Source organism: Hetaerina americana, unplaced genomic scaffold (genome assembly GCF_022747635.1).
Source record: "Hetaerina americana unplaced genomic scaffold, ioHetAmer1.1.p SCAF_7, whole genome shotgun sequence".
Classification (NCBI taxonomy): Eukaryota; Metazoa; Arthropoda; class Insecta; order Odonata; family Calopterygidae; genus Hetaerina; species Hetaerina americana.
Window position 1 is genome coordinate 35,536,056 of NW_027287316.1, and position 14,615 is coordinate 35,550,670.

The 14,615-nt window shown below is 38.9% G+C and overlaps 2 non-coding genes across 2 annotated transcripts; both read left to right on the forward strand.

The window, feature by feature from the left end:
- Positions 1-207: 207 nt before the first annotated feature.
- TRNAE-CUC (transfer RNA glutamic acid (anticodon CUC)) lies at positions 208-279 on the forward strand. Its single transcript has one exon. It is a non-coding gene; the product is annotated as a tRNA-Glu (tRNA).
- Positions 280-14,243: 13,964 nt separating this feature from the next.
- Positions 14,244-14,316, forward strand: TRNAR-UCG (transfer RNA arginine (anticodon UCG)). Its single transcript has one exon. It is a non-coding gene; the product is annotated as a tRNA-Arg (tRNA).
- Positions 14,317-14,615: the final 299 nt, after the last annotated feature.

Below are 14,615 nucleotides of genomic sequence, written 5' to 3' on the forward strand. Positions count from 1 at the left end.
CTATCCCCGTGGGAATGCGCCAAAAATAAGCCTGGTTCCACAATACTGGCAAATGTATACTTGGAGTATTGACAGAAATCCTTGAAATAGGGAAACATGGTTAAAAAGAAAATAATAAATAACTAATATAAGAAAAATTTTTTTAAACAAGCCTTTTAGCTTAATTAATATAATGAATTTTATTAAAATCTTCTCCAATCACCAGAATCCGGTATTGTCTAGTGGTTAGGATACCCGGCTCTCACCCGGGAGGCCCGGGTTCGATTCCCGGTACCGGAAATATTTTTATTTGTGAGACTGGAGGTTCAATGAAGCCATTATTTTTTTAAAGTTGTTACCTTAGTAAATATATAATCCTGTCAGCTTTTGCGAAAGGGTAGGTACCATAGTTTGAAGCAAGAACTCAAGGGATATTACGAATTTAATTCTAAAATGATTTTCATATCATATTGTACTCTCATCTTTTGTTTATGCTAGTAAATTTCTTTCTGCCGTAGGTATTTTAATCATAGCCCGGATATTGTTTCACGTGTTATTATTCCCATTGTTCTGAATGAGTGAATTTTACAGGAGATGGGGATTGGTACGCTAAAACCTCAAACTTCTATGAAGCCAAACTTCTAATTGATGAATGGAGTGATGGGATAACTTTTGTTGACTAACGTATTCGCCATTATTGATCACCGAATCCCCTCTAAATTTTTCGATGCTCTAAAGCTTCACAGCGCACTTTTTTTTGAGAAAAAAGAACCCATTTCAGACATTAAAGCTGGTATAACACTCAGTTTCAGGCATAACTTGGTGGAAAACTTTCATAATGAAAGAAAACACTCGACTTTTCCCAATAAAATTTTATGTGAAAAAGCCAAGTGTTTTCTTTCACCATAATACCAGGTTCTCTGCAAGAGCAAGGGAGAAATGTTCAAAAGATTAGATTGTGATAAATGAATTATACCAAAATCATCATAGAAATCTTTTTGCAGTTTACTAAAAACCTACATTATGTAAGAGTTGTCTTTATGCATGAGGAAGTTTCCTTGGCAGAATCCACTACTGCTTCCATCATATGAATTTTTAACTCCTATCCCCAAGATATCTTATGGGGATATTTTAAAAAGTTGAGTTTCTCACGGATAAGGAAATTTCAGAATATTTAGGAGAAAAATATAAATAAAGGAAATGTTGAGTTACGGGAAAATAAAATGATAATCATCGGATTGAATTAACTACATAGGAAGACCCGCTGAGGCAAAACGAAGATTACTGAATTATACTCGCGTCACGGAGGGCATTAGTAGAAGACGGAGTGAAGTAATTCATTGAAAGAAGTGATGGAAGAAAGAAAGAAGAGAGATACTCAGGCATTCCTTAACTGCAATGGTGATGAAGATCAATTTATGAATTAGAAGCAAGCCACCGAGTTATAGTAGGAGTTTGATGGTTTTGGCTCCACAGACCTCTTGACGTTAGTACCCAAGAGCACACTACAGTTTAACTCAAATTATGAATGCGGGATTGAAAACTCAAGTAAAATGTTACATGGCAATATGCTGGCCGCAATTAATAATTGGTTGTACACAAGACTGTTCATAGAAAGTTCTAACATTTAAAGCCATAGTTATACTGCGCACGCATCAATCAAAACAATGCATCAACCTTATTCATTTCATTTCACACACCAATTTGAGGTTGGTAAGTGAGAAACTCGGTGCAAAAAACTCAGTATCACGAATATCGAATGAATTTTCTTGGTTCCGCCATAAAAATTACCTAGCCGTATCATGTGACACGACGATAATGCATTTGAAAAGCTATTCCAACATGTAGATACAAAAAACATAGTTTCTCGTGCCGGAGCTGTACAGGCGAGAGTCATGGCGCGAAATATTTCCGCTGCCGCCGGTTACCTCCGTAACCTTCGCGCTCGGAACGTGTTTCACGCACTCAAATTTTCAGTCACGATCTCTCGGTGGGCTTTGAGCGTGAATTATTCTCGCGTGCAAAGGGCGTCGCTCGCTGGAGAGGAAGGGGGGGGAGAAGTGAAGATGGGAAGGAATGATTCCCTGGTGGATCCTCAGAATGAATGTCTACTGGAACATGGCCCCAAAAGCGTTGTGGCTATCATGTTTATTGGATCAGAACGTGGGGAACCCAAGTTTCAGCAATGTGCTGACAAGAGAAGACGTTAAGCAAAATATTTTTGAGACCTAGTCGGAGTGAATATGTCAAAGGGAAATTGAAGCTCTAAAACTGATGGTAGTATATACAGTTTATAGTTTTATTTTTCAATAGATTTTTTCATATTGAATTTTTATAAATATCCCTGACGAATATTTATCATTTTTTTCATGTAAATTATTACGACGATTTCATATTTGCCATCGAAATTTGTATATTTATATCTATGTAAACAACGAAAGCTTCCAAAAGATTTCAATTGAAACCCTTTATTCGACTTCTTTTAATACATTTCCGTGGATGAAAAAAACCTGAGTTATCCACTGCAATCATTATATAAATAGTTTTATTTATGAACTTTGAGAAACAACATAACCTTTTGGAATTTATGATTGCATACTTATAAAATTAATTCTTGATAATTCTGCTGTGCAATTTTTTTCATAACAAAGGATTTAAAATTCTGGGTAATAAACGTTTACTTCCTACCACAACCATGTTCAAGAAATAAAAGAACTTTCCGCAGAAAGTTCCAACCAATTGCTCAGCTCGAAAGACTAGTAGTTCAAAAAAATTCATTCTCAACTGAGGGGAGGGGTAAATTAACTAAATTTACAGTTTCTACATACTAGTTTTGCCCGAGACAACGTCTTAATTGAGGGATATGGCACTACGATTGGTAGTGCCATACTAGCCCGAGTTCGATTCCAGGTGGAGCATACAAGCACCCTCAGCTGTACCTTATTTCAGCCTATGCGTAATTTTCCTAGTTTTCAAATCTTCCTGGGAAACTACACATCACACAGAAAGAAACTGGCCTCCCTGCAATTTTGATGCATGATTTTCACTCACTCTGGGGCTTAATATTTGTTGATATATACCATCATCTACCAACCCAGACTTAGGATTAAAATCTGTGGTAGGTGAAATACTTACGCGTTAATACATGTTCGACCACTTCTAGATTTATGAAATTCACAAAGAAAGTTCAAATCAACCGAGTTCTATCGGGACCGGTTAATAATTGTAGGAAATATAACATGTAACAAGTATTTTGCAGAGACATTCTGCTTACTCAGTTATCATTTTCAAAATAATAGTGGAAGATATTTTCCGAAGACATTTCAACAATCTTGGCATTCGATAGAGTATAAGCGCACGGCATATTAGTTCAAAATGTTTAACCAATTAACAATCTGCCTAATAGACATGGTATGCCTTCCTTGTATCTCTTACACATTTGAGGGGCAATGGCAAAGGTTTTCCAAATGGATGGGATGACTGCGAGCCAACCAACATTCCGGCGATCCATTTCTAAAGGGTTGAATGGGGATGGGCGGGGAAGTAAGTCGTCAATCATAGTATTTTGAAAAAAAAACGTATAGGGAGGGTTTACTGAGTGCGGAATTAGAAAAATACACAATGCCAGTCCGGAAAAGCGCAGGAGAAGGAACTGAGGCAGTGATAAGGTCAAACCATTATGGCGACTTAATATTTTTCCGAGCAACTGCGTCCAGTGAATAGCAGAGCCGACGTCGCTTCCTGGAAGAGCGCACGTACGGGAAAACAAAGGAGGAACGACGACAGGCCGTCACCCCCTTCCCACTCTCTTCCTCCCCCCCCCAACCCTTTAAAACGAACCGCCTCAACCCCGTGACCGTCGCGGGATTCCCGAACTCGCGGTCAAGTGACACGCGTTTAAGCGCACGCATCTTTGTGAGGAGTTTGGCGAGTCTGGTGGGCGTGCGGGGGGAGAGGAAAATGGGGAGGAGGAGGCGGACGTGAAGGAGTCGGAAGGGAGGGGTGGGAGAAATGAAAGAGACCTGACAGGACAAAGGAAGAAAGGAAGCAGCTAACAGCCTAACAGTTTATACGAATTGAGGGCGTGGGCGCAGGACGCATCTATATACCCTGTGGAGGGGTCCCAACCTTGAGAATAGGACGGCACTATAATGGATGCCCTTAGAAACTTTCTCCAGGCTCATTTGCTCTCTTGAACTCGTTTACCTTTTCTACACAACATAAACAACAAAGGACATATCCCAAATTCTCGAACGCCACAATCTACGACTCAAAAGTCAGTATGACAGACGAAGTCACTCGGTTGATATTTACGCTTCCGAAATTCGCATTGCCAGTTTTTATGCTCAAATATTTTACTGGTGGGGAGGAAAACCATACCGTTAATATTACACTATCAATGCATTTCTCTTCTACCTCCCTTTGTTCCACATAAAATTATTTTTGGATAGTTAATGATAAGGGGAGTGGTACTCATTACCGACCTTATAACTCCGCCTGATAAATAGAGTGATACTTTGTTCTTCCACATATATTTTATTATGCACGACCTGATGATGACTTACCAAGTCGAAACCTTGGTCGTGCATAGTAAAATATATGTGGAAGAACAAAGTATTTTCTTTTTCGATCCGACTAATCATGTATTTAGGAGTCTCCCGGAAATATTACGATTAATATTTTGGGGATTAATACCTGGAAGGTATATGAGAATCAGATATGCAATCCTTGACTTATCGATCAATCGAGACTCTTAAAGCAGCATATCGATTGATAGTACCAAAGTGCTTTACCGACGAACCTCAAAAGAGATGTATGGCGAGCTCTCTACATTCTCATTATTATGCTTGCGTCAATAAAGTTTGAGCTATTTCTTCGTGCATAAAAAAACATTTTGAACAAAATGTCAGTTTGTTATTGTCGGTACAGGTACTTCTTTTTAATGTGTATGCAAGCTGATAGGTCGGCATTAAGGAGGCTACAGTCAGCTTTTAAAAAGAGTTTAAAAAGTGATGATATAGTTTATGTGAATACATCCAAAGAGCAACTAAAAGAATGTTGTAGTAGCCCGGAAAGTATCATCCGCACAGCTCTACACTCTTTTAAATCTAAAATACTAAGCGAATATCTTAAGGAAAATCCATAGTCATTCTGGCTCTGTCAAGGAAATACAAGGTAAACATTCAAAAGTATATTCTTTGAAGACGGAAAACGGAGATGTTATTACAGACAGCGTGAAAAAGGCAAATATTTTAAACACGTTTTTCCAGAGCATCAACAATAAAGCCACAAACGATCCTCCCTACTCACCCAGGGAACATATGAGCGTTATAACGATGACCAAGAAGGGAACAGAACATCTGCTCCTTAGTATCAAAGCAAACAAAGCACCTGGTCCGGAAGAAATACCTGCTAGAATATTAAAGGAATTAGCTGAAGACGTTGCTCCGTTTTTACGAAATATTTTTCTAAAATCGATAGAAGAAGGCTCAGTACCTTGTGACTGGAAGATATCCCATATAACTCTTATCTATAAAGGCGGTGATGGGGATAAGCTCTACTATTAGGAAGAGCAGATCTTGCGAGACACGGCTAGGTCTTTTCATTCATGATATACTTAGATCGGGAGAAAACAACGTACAAGTCGATGCAGCATTCCTAAATATCAAAAAGCCTTCGATAAAGTCCCACACAATAAATTGTAACTCAAACTTAAATGCTATGGTATCAATGCGAAAATAGTAAATTGGATTAGAGACTTCTGGTCAAATCGCAAACAAATAGTAGTCATTGATGGTTTGTGCTTAACGGATAGAGATGTAACATCGGTCGTCCCGGAGGGAAATGTAATAGGGCCGCTTCTATTCTTAATATACATTAATGACTATAGCTCACACGTTAGTAGCAATCTCAGATTATATGCTGACGACGCGGTGGTGTACAGGGAAATAAGGAGCTGCAAGCTACTCTCTGGAGACACACTCTCTGATTGGTGCAAAGAATGTAGATTATTGCTTAATATAGACAAATTCGCAGTTTTGAAATTTTCAAACAAAGAAAGTGGAGAGGACTAACTACGAAATAGGGGGTTCAGTGCTAACTACGGCCAATTAAGTCCTAATGGCGGCTTGCGGGGTATTAAGTAGATGTAGATAGATTTTTTCAGAAATCGAGAATTAATTTGGTAAAAATAACAAAGTAACATCCCGAGGTCGTTCATAAAATGAGTAACGCAATGTTTGATCGTTGTTCATACCCCTAGCATAGTTAGAAGAGAGTTAGAAAGAGATGAATTGTGCTAAAAGGGTCGCTTAGTCATGTCGCTTAAAGAATAGTTCAAGCCAACTTTGATGAGTGCCAATGATCGACCCAATTATTATTTTGAAAATATTTGAAAAAATTTACCAATCAAAATATATTTGAAAATATGTTTTAATTACACCGAGTACACAGACCAGAAAGTCTGAAAAGTCGAAATTGGTTGGTATGTAGACATTTACTTAATTTGTGTTCCGACGGTGAGGGCCATTTCGTATCACTTCCAGCCGATTTGTACACAGTATATTCTTACTAGTACAGGAGAAATCAGCTCAATCAAAAAAACTAATAGTTGTGCATATTCAACTGGTGCTTGAGAACTGCCGCTGCAAGCTCTTTCTGTAGCTTGGGAAATATTGCGTAAATGTAAAAACGCTGTGCATTAAATGGCATTTTATTATGTTATAAATGGATCCACTTATTTTAAAAGTATTTCTATACTTCCGACCTTCACGGGTTTATCTCCAATAATGTGGGACAGGTCCCCTTTAACATTCAGCATTTCGCGCACACCCCTATAATGTTAACACGCCTTCAGGAAGTGCTTCACGCTCCATGGGGAGTGGCAATCGTCGCAACGGCGCTGTATCTTATCCTCCGGAAAGACTTGCGAGTGGGTTAACTCACAATGCCCGATCCTCAAGCGAGTGATTGCGACCTCTTCCCTTTGACTGCTCATGACGGAAGTAGGTCAAGCTGATGTCATGGACTTTATCACGCGAAGCTACTTTGTAATAGCCGGAAAGATTCCCTGCACGGTAGATATTCACAATTTGTTCGAGATTTTATCAATATAAACTTGTAAAGACAGATTAACGTAAAAAAATTAAGGTCAATTTGGCTTTATCATAAAAAAATTATGCGTCACTTAATATTTTAATGCATGACAGGATGTGAAAATTTTCATATATCACTTAGTTTAACAACCGATTATAAGAAACGGTATTTTTTGCTTTTGAGTTTTAGCGGACGTGAAATTAAACGAAGAGAATCTTCTAGTATTGAGTTTTTAAGCGCTCCGCTGCAGTCAACCGCTTGATTGATATGCATTTTCGTATACATTTTGGGAGTATGAGCTGAAAACGTGGCGGAGGAAGGGAGAAATTGTTATGTTCCCATTGCAACTAATACGCATTTTATGAATTCAACTAAAAATGCATCACCGGTATCATCCATTTATCACTTAGAGTTTCAATTCTAGAAAGTATGCTTATGGATGTATTCTAGGGTAAATTTTATCATGATCATTATTTTTTAGTTAATTTTTTCAACTTTACAGTGATTTTTACAATTCGTTATCATCAACTGAGGTAGGACTGCTCTACATCCAAATAGGGATACAGCAGTGCGGTGTAATTTGAATATTGTAAAATTCCGAGCATCAATTTTTCAATGCACGTCACTTTAGGGAATTGAAGAGCGGCTTATCGCAATGTCAGATGTCAGGTTGTACTCGGTTAAGAGAGGCAAGGAAATAAGAAATACTCGTATATCGTTGTACAATTTTAAAGTTTTTGTCCATCTAATATACACATTCACCAGCACACACGCACGCATACACACTCTCTCATATATATATATATGTATGTATATATATATATATATATTTATTTATTTATACATATGTATAATGCACCTCCCTTAACCGATACACGTAGAATACCAATCGTCAAAGTATTCATATTTTAACCTGCTGAACCATCAAATTTTCTCTTTGTGAATTATATCGACGCAAGTTTTGGTGAAAGGATATCCTCATGATCTCAAAATCCCTATTTATTCGTTTCGACGATTAAAAATTGAAAGTTGAATGTCACTAATGTCAAATAATCTCAATCTAGGTCAAACCGAGATTCATCCACCTGCTTAGGTGCTAGATTTCGCTAGGGAAAAACGCTGATACAAGAGTTGCTAGACTGCTACCTACAGGTATATCAGCCAGACCTGCATATTTGCTTTAAAATTGTAACGGGAAAGCTTCAGCGTTGGAGCAATATCTTGCAGTAAAAAGGTACAATTTATGTGTAAATCTGATCGTCAAGTTCGTAGATGACTGGAGGGGGGTCCTCAGGAGCGTCGTCTTCAATGGCTACGGTAGTCCTCGCAAAATAGTTCTTCCTCTACATCTACAAAGTACAGAGCAAGCTGCTGCAAGACCTGTGGCGGGGGTTTTTTATTTATTTATATACCCTGCAATCCACCGCTATGGTGTATGGCAGGGGATGACTACACACCAGACTAGCTTTTACCCGAACATGACCCTACCGCGGTCGGACAATGTCATCGTGATCCCCTATGGTTCCTGGAAAAAATGACATCTTGAATCTATCTGTTCTACACTGAATCTATCTCATTTTATTAACAAAATCTCTCCTACCGTAGTATGATGGGGGTAATACAATATTTTAACATCACTAGCAAAGAGACTCCCTTCCAATTTATTCAAGAGCTTCAATCTGGTAGTAGTAGTAGTATTTAGGGGAGGCGACTGACAGCTGAGGTCATTTGCACCATTAGGGATGGACAGGAAAGGATGAAGGGTGGAGAGAAACCCGGCGTCGGCATTAGCCTATTCTTTACGAAAGGCGCCAAGGGGTCCCCAGCTTAACGTCCCATCCAACGGACGGCGTACTCGCTCAAAATGCCCTTCAAAAAGCACCTTAAGCAGGGATCGAGATACCACTGAAAAATATTCAACACAGCCGGGATTTGAATCCGGGCCCTCTGGATGGGAAGCCAGTACGATAGCCACCGCACTATCTCGATCCCTGCTTCAATCTGTAATTTAAACTTCCCTCTGCGAGTAATTTCTAGCTCCTCTGCGCTGCACGCGATCCAATTCGGCAATTAATCCAACTTCGTGAGGATCCCATATACTTGCAACATATACTGATTGAGGTCTAACCAACGACAGATAACATTTCTGTTTGACCTTTTCATCACATATCCCAATTACTCTTCTACTAAATTTTAATTTTTTTTTAGCTCGTCCACATATTCCCCGTGTATGTTTCACCCAGGAGAGATCTTGAGTGAGGATATTTAGTTGAGTCTACACATTCCATTTCGGTGTTCCTAATACAGTAGGTGTTTGTGAGGGAATTGCTCTTTTTCCAAAAAATTATCACTACGCACTTTTTAAGTTTAATTCTAAGTACCATATGTCACACCAGCGTTGTATAGCATTAAGGTCACCTGACAAAGCTGCTGTGTCCTCAGGTTCACGGATAGCACGGTAAACCACTGCATCATCGGCAAATAAACGTGTCTTACTAGTGAATACGGAGTCAATGTCGTTAACGTAAAGTAGGAAGAAAATAAGTCCGATAACACTTCCCTGGGGAACACTTGAAGTAACTTTTACTGCATTTGAGCTACCTCCATATATGACTACTCTTTGTACTCGACCGTTCGAAAAGTCTTTAATCCAATCCCGGATATTTTTATCAATGCCACATGCTTCTAGCTTTACGAGTTTACTATGTATGAGGTACTTTGTCGAAGGCTTTCTTAAAATCTATAAAAACCGTGTTCACTTGAAAATCGCTCTCTCATGAAGTAAGAATATCATAAATTAAAAGCGCAAGTTGCGTCTCGCACGACCTACCATTTTGGAAACCCTGATTTTTAATTAATAACTCCTGATTATCGAGGTGTCTCACGATCGAACTAGCAACTACACTATGTTCCACATTCTTGCACGAAATGGATGTGAGAGAAATAGGTCTGTAATTGCTCGGTTCCTTCTTGTATCTGTTTTTAAATATTGTTATTTTATATATTAGCCGTTTTTCAACATCTGGGAACCTCGTCATCTACCGGCGACTTCTTTAATATTATTTCTAGATACGGCGGAATTTCTGAAGCTAGATTCTTAAATATACGAGCGGGTATTTCATCGGGCCCGGAGGCTAATTGGGCTTGATATTTTTATGCAAAAGTTCTATTTTATTATACGAGAGTTCAATTTTAGATATTGGTTAACCGGCATGATTTGGTAAGCTATCGGGGGCACTCGGTAAGATATTAGTGAAGACGCTTTGAAAGAAGGAATTCAGTAAGTTAGCCTTTTCCAAACTGTTGGTTACTCTTTCGCCTTTTTCATTTTTGAGTGAATCAAGAGTTGACTAATTTCCCTGAACTTCTCTGACTTATGGCCAAAACACTTTCGGATTGTCTTTCAAATTTTCTGCTAACTTTTTTATTTTGAATTCGCTTAACGCTTTCCGAAATTCATTCAAGGCAATCTCCGTAGATATCTTGTTACCATAAGTGATATCATTATTTTTGTCACTAGAAATATTATCCGTAATATTTTTAATTTTGACATCATATTGACGTCTATTGGCTATTGACGTCGCAGTGCCTTCCCAACATCCGCGTTGTACCATCTAGGTTCCGTGTTATCTTTTATAAACTTACTGCGAATGAACTTGTTGACTGCTGAGCGCTAGATCTCAAGGAAGTGATTCTACGTATACTCAGTATTTCAGTGAATACTATACTTAAAACTTGCAAATTGATTCTGTATCACGTACTTGAGGCCATTGTAGTCTCCTTGTTCAAACAAGTAAATTTTCCCTTTAGGCTTCGTATTCCATACCCCATGTAGCGAAAACTTTCATTCAAGCATTTACTGTCTTGTGGTCACTAATTCCTTTTATAGTTTCTATAGTTAAGACTTTTTCGGGAATATTAATTGCTAACAAATCAAGAATATTATTGCCTTTAGTTAGTGTAGTGATGATTTGATGCAATGAGTTCAACGTAAAAGAATTCAATAGCGATTCGCAGATATCTTTGTCTTTGCCTCCCGTTTTAAAACTGTATGTGCTCTAGAAGGGTCATTGAAATCTCCAGCTATTGAAATAACATCGCGATCATTGTGTTGGGATTAGAAACCTTTGATTTTCTGATCTAATTCTATAATAGAATTGTCTTTGCCGACTGGTGGTCCGTAAAACGCGCATACATAAATTCTTTTGGATTGAGAACTTTTAATTGAGCACTAAACGCTTTCCAAACCATTGCCCGGAATTACATCAGCCCTGCTGATGCAAGAAATTTTGGCTGCAATGAAGACTTCGCCCCCAGTTCTATTTCTTCTGTCATTTATGTACATGGAATAGGATTTTGGGAACATTTCACCGTCGGCGACATCAATGGATAACCAGCTTTCTGTCCCAATAATTACAGGGTTCGTCCGGAAAATAAGTGTACTGACTCCTGGGCTGGGCGCGCCGCTCCAGGCGCGCCCAGCACCGCTCTGACGGGCTGCAATTGGAGGGGGGTATGTTGGCAAGCGACGCTGAAAAAGGCAGTCGGCTCTGAGCTGTGGTGTAGTGAGGAGCTCTGTTAACGCGAACCTCCACGCTCGACCACCTCACGGAACGCGATGCCGAAGTTTTTGGAGCAGCGTTATTCCATCAAATTTGCGGTAAAGCTTGGGAAATCGTCTACCGAAACTGTCGCTATGATTAACCAGGCTTACGGGGAGTCAGCCATGTCCAGAAACATGATCTTTCGGTGGCACAAGATGTTCGTGGAGGGCAGAGAAGAGGTCGACGACGAGTCTTCGAGAGGTTCCCGATGATGCCTTCGCGGGAGCGTTCCAGGAATGGGAACGCCGCTGGAACAAGTGTATCGACTCACAAGGGTCCTATTTTGAGGAATATTAGCTTAAGATATGTAAAAGTGTAATAAATATTTTTTCCTGAGCTCAGTACACTTATTTTCCGGACGAACCCTGTATATCTGCGCCTGTGCTTTGAATAAGGTGATGATATTGCGACTTTGTTTTTTAAACTCCGGCATTTAATTGATGGTTTCAGGCGTAATTTTATGGAATCGATTTATACTGTAATTGAAAAAATATTAACTTTTTGATTCCACAGAAAATTTATTTTGATACGAACCGGGTTTCGACGTCCAATGCCATCTTTACCTGAAGATGACGTTGAACGACGAAACCCGGGTCGTATCGAAATAAATTTTCTGTGTAATCACAGAGTTACTATTTTTTTATTTCGGCAATCAAATTAGATCACCACCCGTAAAAGAGAATAAAACTGCATGCCAAACTCACTAATGCACCCAGAAAGTCGTATAGATTCATGCAAAAACCTTTATAACTTACATGCATGAAAATACATACTATTAACCAACACACACATGCACCTACAAATATAACTTATGTCTATTGTTTTTAAGAACAGGTTGGCTTTGAAAAAGGAAGCAGGTGTACTTACTGGATATACTAATAATAATTCACCTGTTTTACAAGGATAATAAAAGTAACTAGATAATTTAATACAAGGTGATCTTTTTTTGATATAATCTTAGAGAAATATTTGATGCTGCATGCCTGGTGGTGAACAATTCCCTGCAGCAAACCGTGAAGGTAGCTTGAAGTGTACCAAGTGAGAAGTGTTAAGAAGATTTTTCTGCCTGGGATTATGATACTAAACTGAGAAACTAGAACCTTATAGCCATCAAGACAATAACTGCGAATTTTTCAAGAAATTTTTAACCAAAAAAAATCAAACTTAAAAATGATATGGATTTTCTCGATTCCATATGGTTTTCAGGATTGAAATTTTACCACATTAGTTTACCACGAACATTCCGTTAGGTTAAAATAAGGTAGCAATAACAGTTTACAAATAATTAAAATATCAAAATATTTTGTATTCTGAATATTGCGCATTTCCTTGCCTCTGTGGTCCTTGTTCACTCAACAGACTTGTAGTACGCATGCATTCTAAAAGTTTAAAGAGTAAATGCATGCATTAGGCATCCTTGAATAATGGAAGTCACGGTTCCCGGGTGCAAGTCTAGGAAGATTGTAAAGTCCTTAAATGTCATTACAGAGCCGATGGCAAACTCCGTCCTACTTTAACCCTCAAGACGTCCATCCCCATGCCCCTTCCACCTTCGTCCCAAGTTACGGACGGTCTTTTCGGGGAAACCCTCAACTCTCCCGTCAACCTAAAGTGGGAGGGAGGGGAATTTTTCTTCTGTGAAAAAAAAGAAAGCTTTCCGACTCCCACACATCCCTTTCCCTCCTCAACCCTCAGTGGCTCGTAAAAGGTCAGGCGCCACCCCGTAGGATAAAGAACCCCTACGGTCGACTGGACCGGTGACTTTGAGTCCCTTCTCCCATGAACCCTCCCGTTTTCGCTCCCGGACGCTGCTAAGCTTTCCCCCCTTGCTCTCTCTCTCCTTCCCTTAAAACCGTGAAAGGCTTAGCACGCACCAACAGGTTCTATCACCAGGTCGAAACGGGAAGGTTATTGGGATGATCCCTTACAACAAACCACTCTTCCCATTAAATAACAAAGTGAATAGACCTTACTTAAGGACACTTCCTTCACATATGATGGCTCGAAATGTACTGAGGTTTATCCCGATACGACCGATGAATCGAAGATATTGATACATTGTTGATAGCGGATTGTCGAACAGATGGATTTAAAATGTCATTTTTTAATCGCACGATTAGAGATCAAAATTAATAAGATCACCAGCGCAAAGAGGATAATTAGTATTGGTAATAAACATATTTTCAAATTATCATACATCCATCTTACATATACCCATTTTTATCACATAATTTCTCCATGGTAAGAATGTTTTTCTCTTACTGAATATTTTTGTATGCAAGTGACTATTACGCGGCGACTAACTTTGCTCAATAGCATGTTCAAACTAATGTTCTGGTGTAAATTGGCATTGGCATGAAATTCTTGGTTTTCCATGCAGTTTTATTTTGCTTAAAGTGCGGAAACCCACTTACTCCCTCCACATGCCCTTTCGGTGGCTTGTAAGTTTCTCCGAAGTCTTGGCATTTTATCTTATGAATCCGAAATATATGTCGCATAGTCGGAATCTAGCCTAAAGTAATGCATACATTTTACATTTTCATGGAATTCTCCCGCCCTCCAGTGGACCGTGTGGCCTAATGGATAAGGCGTCGGACTTCGGATCCGAAGATTGCAGGTTCGAGTCCTGTCACGGTCGATATTTTTGTGACGTTTTTATGTCATTGACACGTAGTTAGTAATGAAAGATATTCGTCTTTCTGTTGTTAAAACCACTCGTCACTTACTGGTAGGATTTTGTAATTTTTGATATAAATACTCATTCTTTCCCCGAGCAATCAGGAATCATCATAGTAAAACTGAAGTCATTTTAGAAATATTAAAAACATTTAATTTATTAGACGGAACAAAATTAAACACTGAAAAAAAAGCATCAGGCATATTTGTGGGTGTTTGTTAGTTGGTAGTTGGTGTGTTTGAATGCGTGTGGGTTGTAAG